Below are 16631 nucleotides of genomic sequence, written 5' to 3'. Positions count from 1 at the left end.
TCCATTTAACCTCGCCATAATCCATAAAGAGGGTAGGGATCCGCTGCTCTGTGGGAGTTATCGGCCAATCTCCCTATTAAACAACGACCTCAAACTATACAGTAAAATCTTAGCAAACAGATTGAACCCTATTTTACCCAGATTAATTCACAACGACCAAGTGGGGTTTGTCTCAGTTAGGCAAGCCTCAGACAATACCCGCAAAATTATAAATATTGTTGATCATGTCCACCTCACAGCTACCAAAGCGGTCCTGTTAAGTCTGGACGCGGAGAAGGCGTTTGATAGAATCGATTTGCTATTTTTTGACAAAACAATGCAGAAATTCGGCTTCAAAGATACGTACTTTGAGGGAGTCCGAGCACTATATTGCAGCCCCTCTGCGGTGGTTAAACTCCCAGGTGGAGCCGCAAAGAAATTTGAAATAAAAAATGGAACGAGACAAGGGTGCCCCTTGTCCCCTCTCCTCTTCGCTCTAACAATCGAACCTCTTGCGTCTAAAATTCGAGACAATATAAATATACAGGGTGTACTAATTGGTGAAAAAAATTATAAAGTCTCATTATTTGCCAATGATATTATTCTAACATTAATGCAACCTCTGATCTCCCTTCCCAATCTTCATAAGGAGTTAGCGGAATTTGGCAAAATATCAGGATACAAAATTAATAGTGACAAATCAGAAGCCCTAAACCTAAACCGGAGATGCATTTATTGAAACTAAACTTCAACTATAGATGGAGCCCTTCATACATCAAATACCTGGGAGTACATGTATCAAGGAACTACTGCTCCCTCTATCAAAATAACTACCCAAATCTCTTTAGGAAAATTAAAAAAGATCTGGATAAATGGGAAGGATACCAGATCTCATGGATCGGGAGGATGATCTCAGTTAAAATGAATATACTCAACAGACTATTATACTTTTTTCAGACGCTCCCAGTCCATATCCCTGGTTCTGAACTAAAAAATATTCAAAACAACATTTTTCATTTTATTTGGCAGGGCAAGAGACCCAGAGTAGCAAGATCAGTTCTCTTGTCGCCCAGAGCGAGGGCAGGCTTGAGAGTCCCAGATGTCTCTAAATATTACCAAGCAGCCCAATTAAGACAAGCGGTCATGGGGAACTCAGACCCAGACAAGCTATGTTGGCTAGCAAATGAATCTCAATACTCCAGAACGCCTTCTCTACCAGCTTATCTTTGGTGTGGGGATAGAGGAACTGATATGGCGCCTAAATTTGAACTGGGAGCGATGAGACATACATGGGAAATATGGTTGAAAGCTAAAACGAAATTCCAGCTCTCCTCCACCAGCTCACAGCTCACCCCAATATTTAACAATCCTAAATTCCCCCCAGGGTGCAACACTAAATAATTTGACCTATTCAAATCACTGGGGATCAGAGCGATCGCAGATCTATTGAGCGATGGAAAGTTCCTGAGTTTCCAAGAATTACGCACCAAACTCAACGCACCTCAACTAGATACATTCAAATTTCTCCAAATTCGGCACTTTCTACAAAAAATGTCCCCAACGTTGAAATTTCCCCCACTCACAAAATTTGAGAAGCTGTGCCAAGAAGGGGCACATCAAAAAGGTCTAATAACACAAATATACGCCGGAATGAAGAATCCAGCAAACCCCACCGCACACGATTATATGCTCAAATGGGCAGTGGAATTGACAGAGAGGACTGGGAAGAAATATGGGACTGGGCCTCAGGAACTTCCATATGTACCACAGTGAAGGAAAATATATATAAAATAATGTATCACTGGTATCTTACCCCAGTGAGACTAAAACAAATCTACCTTCTGGCCTCGGATTTATGTTGGAGAGGCTGTGGACATAGAGGGGACATGGCCCATATCTGGTGGCTATGTCCAGAGATTCAGAAATATTGGCTTATAATACAAGACTTAATAAAAGAGGTCACAGACCTCACAATTCCCATTGATCCACTGACCTTCCTATTGGGCAGACCGTTAGAGGAAATCGATCGCCCAATAAGGAAATTAATCTCCTTTATTCTCACAGCAGCGAGATGCTCAGTTGCGTCCTCATGGAAGAAGGTAAAGCCCTCCACAAAACAAATGGTGAAGAAAAGACTCAATGAGGTCATGATAATGGAAAAACTCATGGCCTTCCTTAAGCGTTCGACAGAAAGTTTCTATAAAATTTGGGAGACCTGGCTAACCCACTGACCCAAACCAAAATGTATCTCCCTAAGCTACGGAAACGCAGAAGAGCCTTGAGATATGGATAAGAAGGCCCTGCCGGACGAGGGGAGGGAGGGACAACTCCCCCCCGTCTTCCCCCCTACACTCTTCTTCCTCCTTTCCACACCTCATGTACCATGATGTGGTCCTACGGGCACCCGCCCAAGGGTGATCCCCCGACCCTTCTACTATTTGAACAAGGAAAATAATACTGTATTAGGCCAGAAATGTAATGTAACGTAATGTATGTGAACCTAATTATGCCTAATAAAAACGTTTGGGGAAAAAAAAAAAAAACATTTTATATTCTTATATTGTAGCTTTCTGTTACTATCATATGATTATGCTTTGATTGAGCTGTGACGCTATATTAGACTTGCTTAGTAACGTTTCTATACATGCTATAGATCAGGGGTGTGTAAACATTTTTGTCTGCGCCCCCCCTGCCTGCTCGCCCCCCCTACTCATGCCCCCCATTACCTTTTCTCCAGCGTCATCTAACGTCACAGCATTTTTATGGCAACATGTTGCCATTTGACCCCGTGGCGTCATTTGACTCTGCATTGCCATGGCGACGCGTCACCAAAATCCGCCGGAGACACTGTAAGGGATATGCAGAGGCCTTGCGCGCTCCCCCGGCATTTAATTTAAATGTTGTGGGGAAGAGCTCAGGGCCTCTGTAAGCGCCGAGCCCCCCTTGAAAATGTCAGGCCCCCAGTATGCGCACCCCTGCTCTAGCTGGTAGGATTTTTTCAGCTGTTAGGTTACTTATTGTTATTTTTCTGGTTGTAGGTGTGACAGGGCTTTAACCACTGTATAAAAAGGCTCCAAATAGAAAGCCTGTATCTGACTGATAAGTCCAGCAGGGAGTTGGTTAATTTCAGCTAATTCAGACAATTAGCCAGTCTCCACCTGGCTCATCAGCCAGGTAGAACACAGGGGAGGTGGATCAGAGAGAGATCCCAAGGAACTAGATCCTCTATTCCAGGAAGTAAAGGTCACTGGAACCTGCCAGAGGGTTCAACCCATGGACACAAACTCAGAACCATACTGATGTTAAGAGCCTCCGATAACAGGTACCTCTTTGGACTGGGTCAGAGGCTTGTAGAGGGTCGCCAGGAGGCTTCTCCAAAAATACTGGACACAATGTTGAAAGGTGCGACGCGCTCGAGACACACTCACACGTTTGACACACGCTTGACACAAACACGCTTGCGACACATACATGCACTCAAGACACTCACATACACCTCTCCGCTCCATGCTGTTTCCTCCTCTCCTTGGCCTTACCCTGAGGCTCCTTACACCTCCTCCTGATTGGCTGCATTACCCAGCAGCAGCCAATCACGATAGAGGAAGCTTCCCAGCCCCCTAGCAACAGCCTTGCTCTCTCCCTGCTTGGGGAAATCCTGCGGCCCCCCAAGACGGTCATGTCACTATGTCTAGAGAAGTAACACCGGACACATACATGTCCAGTATAACCTCTAATTTTTCACTGGACAGTGTCCAAATACAAGACAGTCTTGTTCAATTCTGGAAGCCTAGCAACCCTGGTAAGATGCCTATTCTCCCAGCCCTGCAGATAGGGACTGGGACGTTTGAGTCAGCCCTTACAAGGAGATAGGAGAGTAGATGATCGATGCCAGCGCGGCTCCTATAGATGTCAGACTCACCAGGTTGAGGTAAAATCAATTTATTAAACTACATAAAACAGATACAACAGAACATGACTAGAAGACCTCCTCCCACGCGTTTCGGGCAAGTTTGCCCTTTCTCAAGGAGTATGACAAGCATGAAGGGAGGGTGTTATTTATATCTCCCTTCTAATAGTTGACTGATGTGTTGCACCTGATTAGAAAAATGTATGCAAATTTCAACACATTGGACTCATACTCATTAGTCACATAGGGATACAATTAGAAAAAAAGTGTTAATATGCAGACCATAATATATTTTCATAATACAATAGTCAGCAATGGTATAATACCTTAAATAATAATATGTGTAAGTTATATATCTAGTGTCCACAAATTAAATAAAAAATCCATATAGAGACATCATTATTGATTGTTCAATACGTATATAAAGTTAACCTTTCCAAGCCACTTAATGAATACAAGGCATATCTCTTATACATATAAATATAATTCATCACTCATTTGCAAGTGTTATACATGAATAACAAATATAGCTACAGTAATACAAATATATTAAATAAATGATTCCATTTATATTGTGTAATACTTAATGTTGAAAAAAGGGAAAAAAGGAAATTGGGGAAAGGGAGGGGGGAAAGGAAAGGGGGAGGGAAAGAGGGGGGAAAGAGGAGAGAAGGAGAGGGGAAGGGGGGGGGGAAAGAGGGGAAGAGAGAAAGGAACAATAAGAAGGAACATTAAATGCAGTCATACCCATTAGTAACCTTAATGTAAATCACAGAAATACCTTCAGGTCCCATTCTGTATTAAGACCTTTAGGTATTAATGTGTCGATGGTGAAGATCCAGAATGCTTCACGTTGGTAAAGAGCCCTGGATCTGTCTCCACCACGTTTGTGGGGTCTAACGTGTTCAAGAATAATACATTTGAAATTTCTAAGACTGCCGGACTGGCATTCCTTAAAGTGATTAGACACGGGATGTGTAATATCCAAATTTTTAATATGACCAATATGGTCCAACATCCTTATTTTAAATAAGCGGGTTGTTAGGCCCACATATCGTTTGTTACATCCGCAGGTGATCATGTATATTTCATGATCCGTATTACACGTCACAAATGAAAGGATTCTATATTCTTTAGTTTGTTCAGTGTTGGTGAAGCTTTTGCTTTTTTGGACATATTGACATACCTTGCATTTCCCGCATTTAAAACACCCCATTAAATCTGGAAATAGCATATTTTTATTGTATATGTTTTTTCTGTCATGCTTGGTGAAACTAAGCTGCCCAGTGTATGTGCTTTTTGGAAGACAAATTTTGGGTCCATAGAGACCATGTCCTTTAGGAGAACATCTGTATTAAGAATGGCCCAATGTTTCCTGATTATTGATTTGATGTTCATAGCCTGACGGCTATATTGAGTAATAAAGAATGGTGGTTCACATTGATTTATGTCATTTTGTATAGGTTTGTTGCTGTTTTATATGAGCAAAGCTGGAAAGGTCAGTATTGATAAGTTCATCCCTAGATTTATTCCTGGCCCTAATGTATGCCCATTGCACTGATCGTGGGTAATAGCCTCTATCCAAAAATCTTTTATTAAGATCATAGGAACCATTATCAAAATATTCCATCGTGGAACAATTCCTACGTAAACGAAGGAATTGTCCATAAGGTAATCCTTTGAGTAGATTGGGGCTATGACAACTAGATGTGTGCAGAAGTGTTTATTTGTATGCTGTCTTAAAGCTGTGTTGTTTTGAAGCTACGGGCTAAATAAGAGCCAAATCTATGTCACCTGAGTTATACATTAACTCTGCGCTCGTCTCCTTCTGTAATATAGGTGAGATATCACACTTTCAGATTTATACTGCAGATCTTGAACTGGATGTGTTGTACGTTCCACTTGTGTCTATTGTATAATTGTAATCTTGGATGCATTGTTAATTAAATCATCTTTTCATTTTGAGTGCTAGAGCTTCATTTTTTAGAGAGCTATGGATACCCCTGTAAGACTTTAATTCATTGTGTGCTGAGAACAATTGTTTAGTTTCACATTAGGATCAGCAAGAGCAAATATGTTCTAATTTTGCATTAGGACATAGCTGCCAAAATTACAAAATGATTTTCAAGGACAACTTTCCAAATAAGCTCCCATCCGCCAGCAGGTGCCTTTTATTATCTACAGTATGTTATCTGTTAGTGATTCTTCAATGTATAAATAGAATAACTACAGTATGCTGGTTCTCAAGACAAAGCAGGGTCACATATGGGCTTTTATGTCTGTTGGACCGACATAGCAATTCTATATATGTGGCATTATCTGTATGTGAAATGTCTGAACTGCAACTAAATGGTCCATGCCATCAATGCAACACAGCTAAGCAAGCAGTGCTTTAAGAAGTGTACTAGGTCTCTGAAACACAGGCTAAAACTAAATTACAACTGGTCAGAATTTTAAATGAAGGAACTGTCCTGTTATAAACTGATATGTTTGGCAGCCAGTACGGCATAGTTTAACTTTGGGCCAGGTACTGACTTAGGGCAATATGGTGACATACCCGGAAGTTGCATACTAAAGGGAAAGGGGTAGGGATACCCTTACAACAGCTCGAAACCGATGTAGTGTCAAAGGTGGTGCTACAATCAGGGGTAGGTGTAGATAACAGAACCAGTGGGGTTCCTTTTCTCTTGTCATTGTGACAAACCCGGAAGGCATCTTATTGCCCGTTTAGCTAAATAGGCTGTAAGGTGCATTACAACTTTGCACTGCATAGAAAATATGGCCCTTAGAGCTGCAGACCAATCAATATCCTACATGTGTTTTTTTTTTACTAAATCAGTTCTGTACTATGAGAAAATACTTGCAGCATTTGTTTTTAAACAACTGTGAATTGACTTTTTTTAAATGTATTATAATGTAACAAGCATTTTTTGTTTCTATAGCAACCAGTTACAAAGTCACATCCCCTTCCTCTTCTGAAACAGGCTCTGGCACACCCCTTTTTGAGCCCTGCCCTCGCACATGATCTTCCCCACAGAACTATGCATCTTGGGTCCTCGTCTGCTGCACTGTCAGCGATTTAGTGAACCCCCGAGCCGAATCTTCACCGATCGATCACAGGAGAACGGATCGATCGGCAACTTAGCTAATTACTTATCATTGTGTGGATTGTAATGATGCACATATTAAAGGGCAAAAAAAAATTAAATAAATACAATTTTAAAAAAGCAGCTTGGACTGCTGCTTTAATCTTGTGTTTTCAAGTTCTTCACTAATGTATGTAGAGCAGAATATTGACTAGATTATTGCCTACCTCTAATTAAAACCATTTTGGATTAAGCGAAGTCACATTTTTCTTACAGGCCACATGATTCAATGATGTTTTCTTTTATGGTAGACACTGAAGGAAAATACAGTACTTAAATACAGTTACGGCAGTATTGTCTGGTTGGATTGGAATCTCCTCAATTCTGGTAATCATAAAATATCACCACAGGCTCTACACCATGCTACACCATGCTACACCATGCTACACCATGGCATTCTTCAAGCTCGCAAAAATCGTCAATGTTTTTTCTTTGTGTCAGCGTTTCGAAATATGGGGAGAGAGGATGGAAAAGGCTCTTGCTACAGTCTATGTAAAGCAGGTGGTGCCAGGGGTAGAGAGAGAACATACACACATATACTTGCCAAAGGTGAATGCATTCATTATATGTATAACGGTGTGATTTCACACATCGCTTATAAATATATCCATACCTGCAAACTCCCTTCTAATTTAGTGGTACAGTACACTTAGACTTGTGGTTTACCATTAACTTCTTATGGTGTTCATGAATACACCTAATTGACCACATATTAGGCTGCTTATCAACCTTTTCATACGAGCAGTTGACCACTGTTATCACCATACCCAGATTTAATGGTGGAAAGTTGTCTTTTTCCAACCCCTATTAGCACTTGTAAATTAAGTATCTGCACCAATTCTGGTGCTCAGATTGAGAGTAGATTATTTAATATCCCTTTTAATTTTATTACTATATTAGTGACCATTGATATATGTGCTGTCTGTTATGTGTTACTGTCCAATTTTATTTAAAAAAATGTAACTATTAAAAGTTACGTTTTAATGTACACACTATATACCCACTTAGGCGAGTGCTGTTACAGTAGGGGTCTTTTGTGCTTGCTTTGGCAAGTATATGTCTGTTTGTGTCAGCATTGTAAGAATTCTTTGAAAAAAAGTAATATATTATGCTGGAAATCCCATACATTATATAAACAGATCGTTTTGTACAGAAATATTGATCTGTGCTGCACACTTGCTATCCCACAAAACCTAACAAGAGATTGGTGCGCAGAAACAAACATCATGCTTGCCACATCCACTCTGACTGTCTGATCTCAACTTAGAGTCGTCAGATGAAGCTTCTCTAATTATTACTGTCTACTGTACTATAAAACAGTGCACACACCCAAGGGTTATTTAGTGTTAACTGATAATGCTATGTCCTACTAGCCAACATGAGCTCAATTTCAGTAAGGGCAGGCAGTGGATATTAATGTGATCTACATAAAAGACAAAGGGGTTGAAGTCAATGCGAAATTTTGGCCAAAATTTGCCCGATCAGCCGCTTCAGCACATATAAAATCAGCCCCATGGTTTTATAATTAAATTGAGACCAAATGACACAAGTGTGAACGCTACAGCATGTTCAATGCCAGGAAATTGATGGTTATTTATTTGCATTGAACATTAAATGTTGCCTAAAAGGTTTCTCTGGTACTAAAAATGAATGCTCAGATTTTCCTCAATTAATTGGATCCATCGAAATGCACTAAGTCACTGGCACCAAGATAAATAGAGAAAATGCAAAAGGCCTCTTGGGTCATCATCGTGTGACACCAAGTAAATAGTCTTAATGCTTGACAAAGATTGGACCTCAGATCCTAGGAATGTTCACAGCTTATGCTCTGATTACATGAAAACATACATCTGTGTGTCTATACTACTGATCTGCAGTGACTCTGGGTATAAGCAGTGTGTGCCAGGGCATTCTTAGAACTTCAATGCACTCTGTCAATGGCAAATCTGTCATGGAAATTAAGTGTCTTGACATTTGCTGCACTGGCTGTAATGCTGATTGATGAATTGGGTCCTTCACTTTGTGTGCCAGAAGATAACACAAAATATTTTGACCGCATGCTTGACTGATATTGTTAACTCCTTCAGTGCCAAACAGGCTGAAATACTTTGCAAAGTGATCCCCTCGGCCACTGAGAGAAACTTTTCCCCCAAAATGGTTTAATTTCTTCCAATTTATGTCAAATTTACCTTTTCCCTTTCCCCGTTTCCAATGCATTTGGACATCATCCCCTCACTTGCTACTGAAGATATATATATCTACACACACACTGTATATACATATATATATATATACACTGTATATACATATACATTTTGTTTCTAAACTTACATTTTTATTGATAGGATTATGAAAATCTGTTTCAAATAAGGGCGTAACACCGTAAAGAATTATGTACAGTAGTACTAATTTGCAAACAACTTCTCGTGGAAAATAATTTCACCAACAGCTGAACGTCTTACCCATACAGTATCCATCACAATGTATTTAAAACACTGTCAATTCATTATTTATTCATCAAAATGCACTACACTCTCTCTCTAATATGCTGCCTACTTATGTAGAATGTAAAATTGTAACATTCAAGAGACCAGACTATTGTGTCTATTAAGGTACAGAACAATAGATGACAAGGTTTGCCCTTGTGCTTATTTTGTTTTATACACTGAAAGCTCCTGTATGTTAAAGCATAAGGATGGTTGAATATTTCCTCCTATCATCTAAACGTTTGGGATAACAGGTATTTCGGTTCATTAAAAGCCTTAAGCTTTCATTTGCTGCTAGATGTTGGTGAACATACTGTAAATGTAAAATTCCTAGGTGTGGATGAGAAATGTCCCTCTCAAACTTTATAAGTTCTAGAACTCCCTTCCACATCAGTGCCACATACTGCTCTGATGCTAAATCAGCCATCAAATGTGCATTGAGCTGAAAACTGCAGAGCAATTTAGAGTTTTCCTTTAAGCCTATTGTTTGTTTGGCACAAGGAAGTTTTTATACTCATTTACTAACCAGCATTTCCCCACACTATGAATTACTATTGTGTTACATTCCCCAAATATCTCAGAGACAATTAAAGTTAGTTAGTGTAGGACAAGGAGCAGGGAGTCTGGAATTGACAGTAATGTGTGTGGAAGTCACTTGAGCTTCCTCTCCCTCTGGTACTAACATTAGTGGTTTATTCTTGAAAGTGAGAGTCATTACTGATCATTACCAACCATACATGTACAGTAAATTACCTTTATTTAGTGATTAAGCTCTGTCACAGGGGTCAGCCTGTTTACAACAGCTATAGCTGTGGCGTGTCTTCCAGGCAGTCGGTAATTCCTGCCTGGAGCAAGACAGGACTACTAACGAGTCTAGCAAGTGGCTTAAAAGGCAGGAAAGGGAACGGTTTCTGTCTTCCCCTGGTCTGCGTATAGACCAGATGTGCGTTTCCTTGACTAAGGGAGGGTGTGCGAGCGGGCCATATCTCAGTGTCCTTGATGCCAAGGGACACCACTTATTTTTATACAATAGATGTCTATAGACTTATATGGACTTTCACACACTGGAGAAGCTGAACTTTGGCCTGGAAAAAGCCGATACTTTATGTTGCAGAACTTGGGCTAAAAATGTTGCTGAAAATGACTGAATAAAAAGTCTACATTCTTTTTCTCAAAACAAGCCTCTAAGCTCTGCATGCATTGCCTACAAGCCAATAAAGGAAAGAATCATTGGGAAGGTATTATTAACCATGCCTGTCCTCCTGTACTAATACACTTACAAAATAAATGAATTTAAGTTAGTCAAGGCTTACACTGTTCCCTGTGAGTGTATCACATTAGGGAGGTATAAGGGAAGCTGGGTGTTCACCACCACCCCTTCCCCCCCCCCCCCCAATCTACTTGACACCACCTTTGGAATGTTCACAAAGACATCTCTGTGTGGACAGAATCTGCACAAAATGTTACTGTTTGCTGCTCTGAGCACAGAGGTAAATTGAAGCAAATAAAAAAGCATTCCAGCAGTCCCCAGAGATTCCTTTCTTGCACTTGAATATGGGCAACTGTGAATAGGTTGTGTCTACCTTACCTGATCCTATTCTTACAGAACTGTGCGCTACTTTGTTATTAACCAAAGAGATGCAAAGCTTCCTGTCTGTGACAGGGCTAAGGTTTGGAAGCTTGCACGAAATAACTGTAGGTTATGTAAAGAACCTATTTATTGCTATAAAACAAATCTTAAAAAATGCAGCACTTAGGTGGAGTCCAGCAACACAGCAAACAGCATAAATATCTCTGTTAAAAAAATAAAATCAAGGAAACCACATGATCGAAAATAAAGTATCATGAGATGTAGCGTTTATTCCTTCTTAAATATATTTCATGTTCCCACAAGGAAGGAGTTTGCTCTTATTAACCTGAGCTGGTAGTTTGTAATGTTGTTTTTATTTTTATGTTTTTCCTTTAATATTTGCAACAGGTTAAAGAAACAAAAGATGTAAGGGATAAGGGGAGGACATACAGGACCCTGCATGTTGACAAGAATGCTGCAGATAGAATAAGCATTATATATTGGTCAGGTTGTAATAGAAAAAGTGGATAAAGATTGAGGGGTGCGGACGCGGAGTGAAGGTCATCTATTTTGTTATCGTCTGATATGTCATGTCCTAAAGAATGAAGGCGTAATGGGCAACATGTGTACACTCTACTCGGTGAGATATGATACTGTAAGAGAATCAGGGAGATCTCTTCCCTCCACTGAATTGCATTTGGTTAATGGGACTATTTCACTGAGAAAGTAGAAAAAGGATACACTTTTCAGCGAATAATATTCCTTTTAAATACTGTGAGTTGGTTGTTACACACATACCAGTGAAGGTGGGCAGTTATGTAAAATAGAGTGTGTTTATTGATGCTTAGTATTACCATATGCTGCAGAACATATTTTCAAGTAGCGGTACTGTAGGTGGAAGTGAGGTGAACTCCCCTCGAATATGCAGTAACCTGCTTACACAATCATGTCTGTTTTGGAACAGTCTGTCAATCTGCACTGGTAAACCAGTGGTACCATGCAATTGAAACAAAGAATTTGCAAACAATGTGATGTGCCCAGTTGTATTCATAGCCAACATGACCAGAAGTATTACTATTAGTGGTGCTCTCTCTCCCCCCCCCCCTCCTCTCCCTATTTCTCTCTCTCTCCCCCTTTCTCTCTCTGAATACTGCTAATATTCTTTGTATGGCTTGTGCTTTATTTTTTGTAACTAAACCATTGATATTAGTTTACAGCTGTGTGTAGGTTTTATGACACTATTTTGCAGGTAACTATGTGGTTTAAAGGTTCAATATCCTGTACTGAATGTCTGCAAATGTCTGTAGCAATGTAACACAGGTGCTGCTTATGTATTTTTTAAATGTACATGCTCGAGAAACTGAATTGATATCCAATTATAAATATTAAAGCAATATTTAAAAAAAATGCTTTGTAGAAGTGAATGTATACATAATATTAGCATGACTCTTTTTTTGAAACATTTCTTAGTATCATGCATTGATCACTAATCATCAATCTGAAGACTAAAGCAATATGTTCAAGAACAGAAATGCCAGAAGTACAAATGATAAAAATACAATAAAATGTAAGTTACTATTTGGTCTGACTTACATTTAATGTACAGTATTGCTGCAGACTACTGTGCTAAAATCAAAACTGTGGAATTAATGAAATGTGACACATGATTAAGGCATTTAAGAACAATGCTAAGTAACATTTCTCATGTTCGGGCTTAGCACTAAGCAGCTCTTGGCAAAAACACACCAGATCCAATAGATTAAAGTGCACATACACACTATAACTACGATAAACTGAACAGCAAATGCTGGCGTTTGGAGCATTTAAAACAACTGTGTAACGAATTCAGTAACCAACAAATGATACATTCAGATGTGTGTACCTACCAGACAGCTGGATTGCAGGCTTCAGGACAAGTGTAGCACTGGTAAAACGCAGGCTACTTGTACATGCAGCTTGTGTTGATTTCAAACCCGCAGCAAGGTTGTCAACTCCAGCAGTTTCGGTTTTAGCCAAATCCAAGTGCCTACAGAGCAGGAAGAGAGACACGGGCAGAGTCAGAGGAGGAATTTCAGCTGCGGCTGTTGTGAGAGCATGTGAGCTATTTCCAGCAGTCTGCAACCTGGCTGAAAATGAGCGACCTCCCTTTCCTTCTCTCCAGGGCTACTTATCAAGAGTGCCTGTTTTGGTTAGTAAATGAAAGGTGAAACTTTGCATCAGTTGTACTTGTGTATCAGAGAGTACATGGATAGTAGCTTATCGTATGGGGCAAAAGGACAAGTTACAGGAGGACTCAATATACATGGATGTGAAACTTGTTACATGCCACTGAAGCACATGTTGTCACATTAGGATATTGAAGAGGTACTGAGCAGAAATACAACAGGTTTAATACAGTAGATATTAGCCCCCCCCCCACCCCTTGATTCACAAAGAAATAAAGTCACAAGTTTATTTCTTAACTCAAATGAGTAACCTCAGGTTTGAAGGATGCTGTGGTAGTGTAGGAGTACTACTGAATGCTCCAGCACTGGAAAGGTTAATGGGAAAAGCAATGCTCCAGCTTCAAGAAGCATGATTTTACAGCTAAAGGACCTTTTTTTTCTGTACCATACGCTTCTGGAAATTAAAAATGATGCATTATAAAGCTATAAAAAGTATATCATCATTTTAGTTTCCCCCCTTATATAGCGCGGACAGTGTACACAGCGCTGTACATAGACTTCTGCCTTGTGGAGATTACAAAATGTTGGTGCCTGAGGCACAGGAATATTTGAGCCAGGCTCACCTGATTCAAAGTCAGTGTCATTGTTTTCACAGTGCCTCTACTCACTGATATCTATCTATCTATCTATCTATCTATCTATCTATCTATCTATCTATCTATTTAAACCAGGCATCTAAATCTCATATAGTACTTAGAAGACAGGGACACAGAAACAGAAATTCCACTGACACTCGCTGTGAAATTCTCCTGCCTACTGTACCTTCGATCTCATAATTCCCCAATGCACGGAGTGAGAACAGTATTGTATGAAAGGTGATGTACTGTACAGTTCGTTATTATTGCTACATGTAGTATGTTTATTATCTATTTACGTTTAGAAGAATAGTAGCTCTAGGTGACTAAAGATCCTTACTGTAAGTTACAATAGCTACTCAGTGCATCATGTAAACTGGTGATATCTTTCTATCAGAAAGGGAATTTCTTTTAATGAACAACACAAAACAGAAAGTTCTGCTCCACTTCTGTTTTTGTGACTGGTCGCGATCATGTGATCGCCACCAAAACAATCACACGGCCAAAAATCCAGGACTTCCAGCACTGTAATAGTTAAGTGTTGCGGTTTTCTCCCTACTTACCACTTAGATTGTAAGCTCTTTGGGGCAGGTACTCCCTTTCCTAATGCCTACTTTTCTGTACGAAATTCTTATTCCTATTGTGTCACATGAATTACTGCTGTAAAGCCCTACGTACATGGAGGGTACTATATAGATCAAGATATAACTACATACTGTACGAAGCAGAGCTGGTGGCCCTCCTGGCATCGAATGGGTTGACATCTCCAGATTATTGTGCAAGCTTGTTACACGGGAAGGTATCATACTTTACATTCCCGAGGAGGTTTGTATGGAAAACCGGCTGTGCCTCTCTATGTTTTGCTTTGCTTGACCTCCTGTCGCTTTGTACTTTGGATCCTTACGATATGAATACACCTAAAACAACGAGGTTTCTATTACTACTGACATCACAATTTGTTGCCACGTTGGATCTACATTTTTACCTCTCCAACTATTTTGGACTGTTTGTAACTGGAAGCCGTTGACAGCTCTCCTCTGTCACTGGAGACCAATGACTGTTAGGTCACACGAAGAAGACACCCGCCCTTGTGCTCAGTCATACCAATGCAAAAGTTGACTTTACTCTCAAAAAGTAGTGGTACTGTGCTGGGTCTCGACATGATAAGTGTATTGAGCGTGTATGTGTGCATGCTGTTGGCCACAATTTAATATAACAGATAGTATTTCCACATTTCTTTGATAGAAACGGGAAGGGAAAGAGCCGCCATAAAACAGTTCACATTTGAGAGGAGCGGTTACTTTGTAAATAAAACATAAATGTGACTGGATCCACACTTTGAACAGTGCAAACACCATTGCCTTTAATTCTTCATATTCATGAGTGTGGTGGTCAGGAAAAGCAGTGTATGGAAACTCCCGAATTGTAAAGTGGGGTAAATATCTGTTAAGCCAACGGGATAACTGCAAAGCAAAATTCAAAGACAAAATGCCCATTAGTACTTCACTTTCAGCAGCATGAGGCACTTGCGAAATTCTTTGTGGTTGTGACCTCTATAAATCTCTTTCAACCAACTGTGACAGGCGGAGGTTTGTACCGGGCGTCACTGCAGCAAGTCCTGATATTAAACTGCCCCATTCCATATGCTGTCCTGGTGTCACTGCCAGGGTTCTGCTGCATTGTGGCTTCTCATACCTAAAGCCTCAGTCACAGTAACCTATCGCAGTGACATTGGAGTTGCAATAAACGGAAGGCACTGCACTATATAACATTTGCATTTTGAAAGTTAGTTTCTCAGTACAGCAAATAAAAATACCACTTGTCAGCACATTCAGATGTCTCAGACAGGTCTGCAACTAGAGATGGGTGACATATTTTTTTGCGGATTTGGATCCACCTCAGATAATCCCGGTTATTTTGCTCTGCTGATTTTCACGGATCAGTCTAAAAAAAAAAACCAGTCTGCCATGTAGTATTTTTTTTTTTTTTTTCAAAGACAGGAGCAATCCAAAATCCATTGCCGGATTGTTACAAATTCGCACTTAGGAGGGGGAGAGAGAGGCTTTCAAATGTAGAAGTTATTTTATATAGATATATAGATATATATATATCCCCTCAGTCATAGCCCTCAGTACATACAGTACTTTGTGCTTGAAGTGCTGTCAAGATTACAATCAACAAAATAGATATCCCTTGGCGGTATGCTAGTAGTAGACAGTGTGCCCTGCAACCCATCAGTTGGTTTAGCTCACACTACTAGAAAAGCAGTGGTTGTGGGTTCGGGTCCTGTTGGGTCTGACACCGTGTATGTTATTAATTTTGACTTTTTCCTTGAGTGCAACTAATAGGGGACTGCTGTGACCTCTATCACTTGGGTCTGACACCGTTCCAGTCATTAGGTCGGTGCCTTAGGCCTCGTCCCCAGTGATCGGGACCGCCGCAGTGCACGCTCGCGCTTGCACCAAGCGCGATGGTGTGACCACATTTTGACAAGAAAGTTGTCTTATGGCGCGGCGGCCGAGCGATGGCCACGTCACGGTGGCAGTTCAGCCAATGAGGGCAAACAAGCCGCGTGACGTCATGGCCTTCGCCCCCCGCCACGCCCCCCTGTCGTGAGCAATCTGAAGTCCACTGACGCTGCAGAAACGGGTGCACGCGCCACCAGGCGCTCCAAAGCACGCACGGGAGCACTAACTGGGGCCATAACCTTGGGCTTAGCAACTCTCTATAGATGGAATGGAAA

The 16631-nt window shown here is 40.5% G+C and overlaps 1 protein-coding gene across 19 annotated transcripts in view; it reads right to left on the bottom strand.

Moving 5' to 3' along the window:
• Positions 1 to 16631, bottom strand: part of SORBS2 (sorbin and SH3 domain containing 2) — a 293997-nt gene that overhangs the window by 240471 nt on the left and 36895 nt on the right. For 18 of the 19 annotated variants that reach the window (XM_075610127.1, XM_075610126.1, XM_075610132.1 and 15 more), the window contains one exon: positions 12975 to 13114. The gene's annotated coding sequence lies outside the window, so the exon portion shown is untranslated. Of the gene's footprint in view, positions 1 to 12974; positions 13115 to 14604; positions 14678 to 16631 lie in introns of those variants that run through there. The other variant, XM_075610128.1, reaches the window with a different exon arrangement.

The sequence above is a fragment of the Ascaphus truei genome, chromosome 1 (genome assembly GCF_040206685.1).
Source record: "Ascaphus truei isolate aAscTru1 chromosome 1, aAscTru1.hap1, whole genome shotgun sequence".
Lineage (NCBI taxonomy): Eukaryota > Metazoa > Chordata > Amphibia > Anura > Ascaphidae > Ascaphus > Ascaphus truei.
Note: the sequence above shows the minus strand (reverse complement) of the source record. Positions and strands in the feature narration are given on the sequence as shown.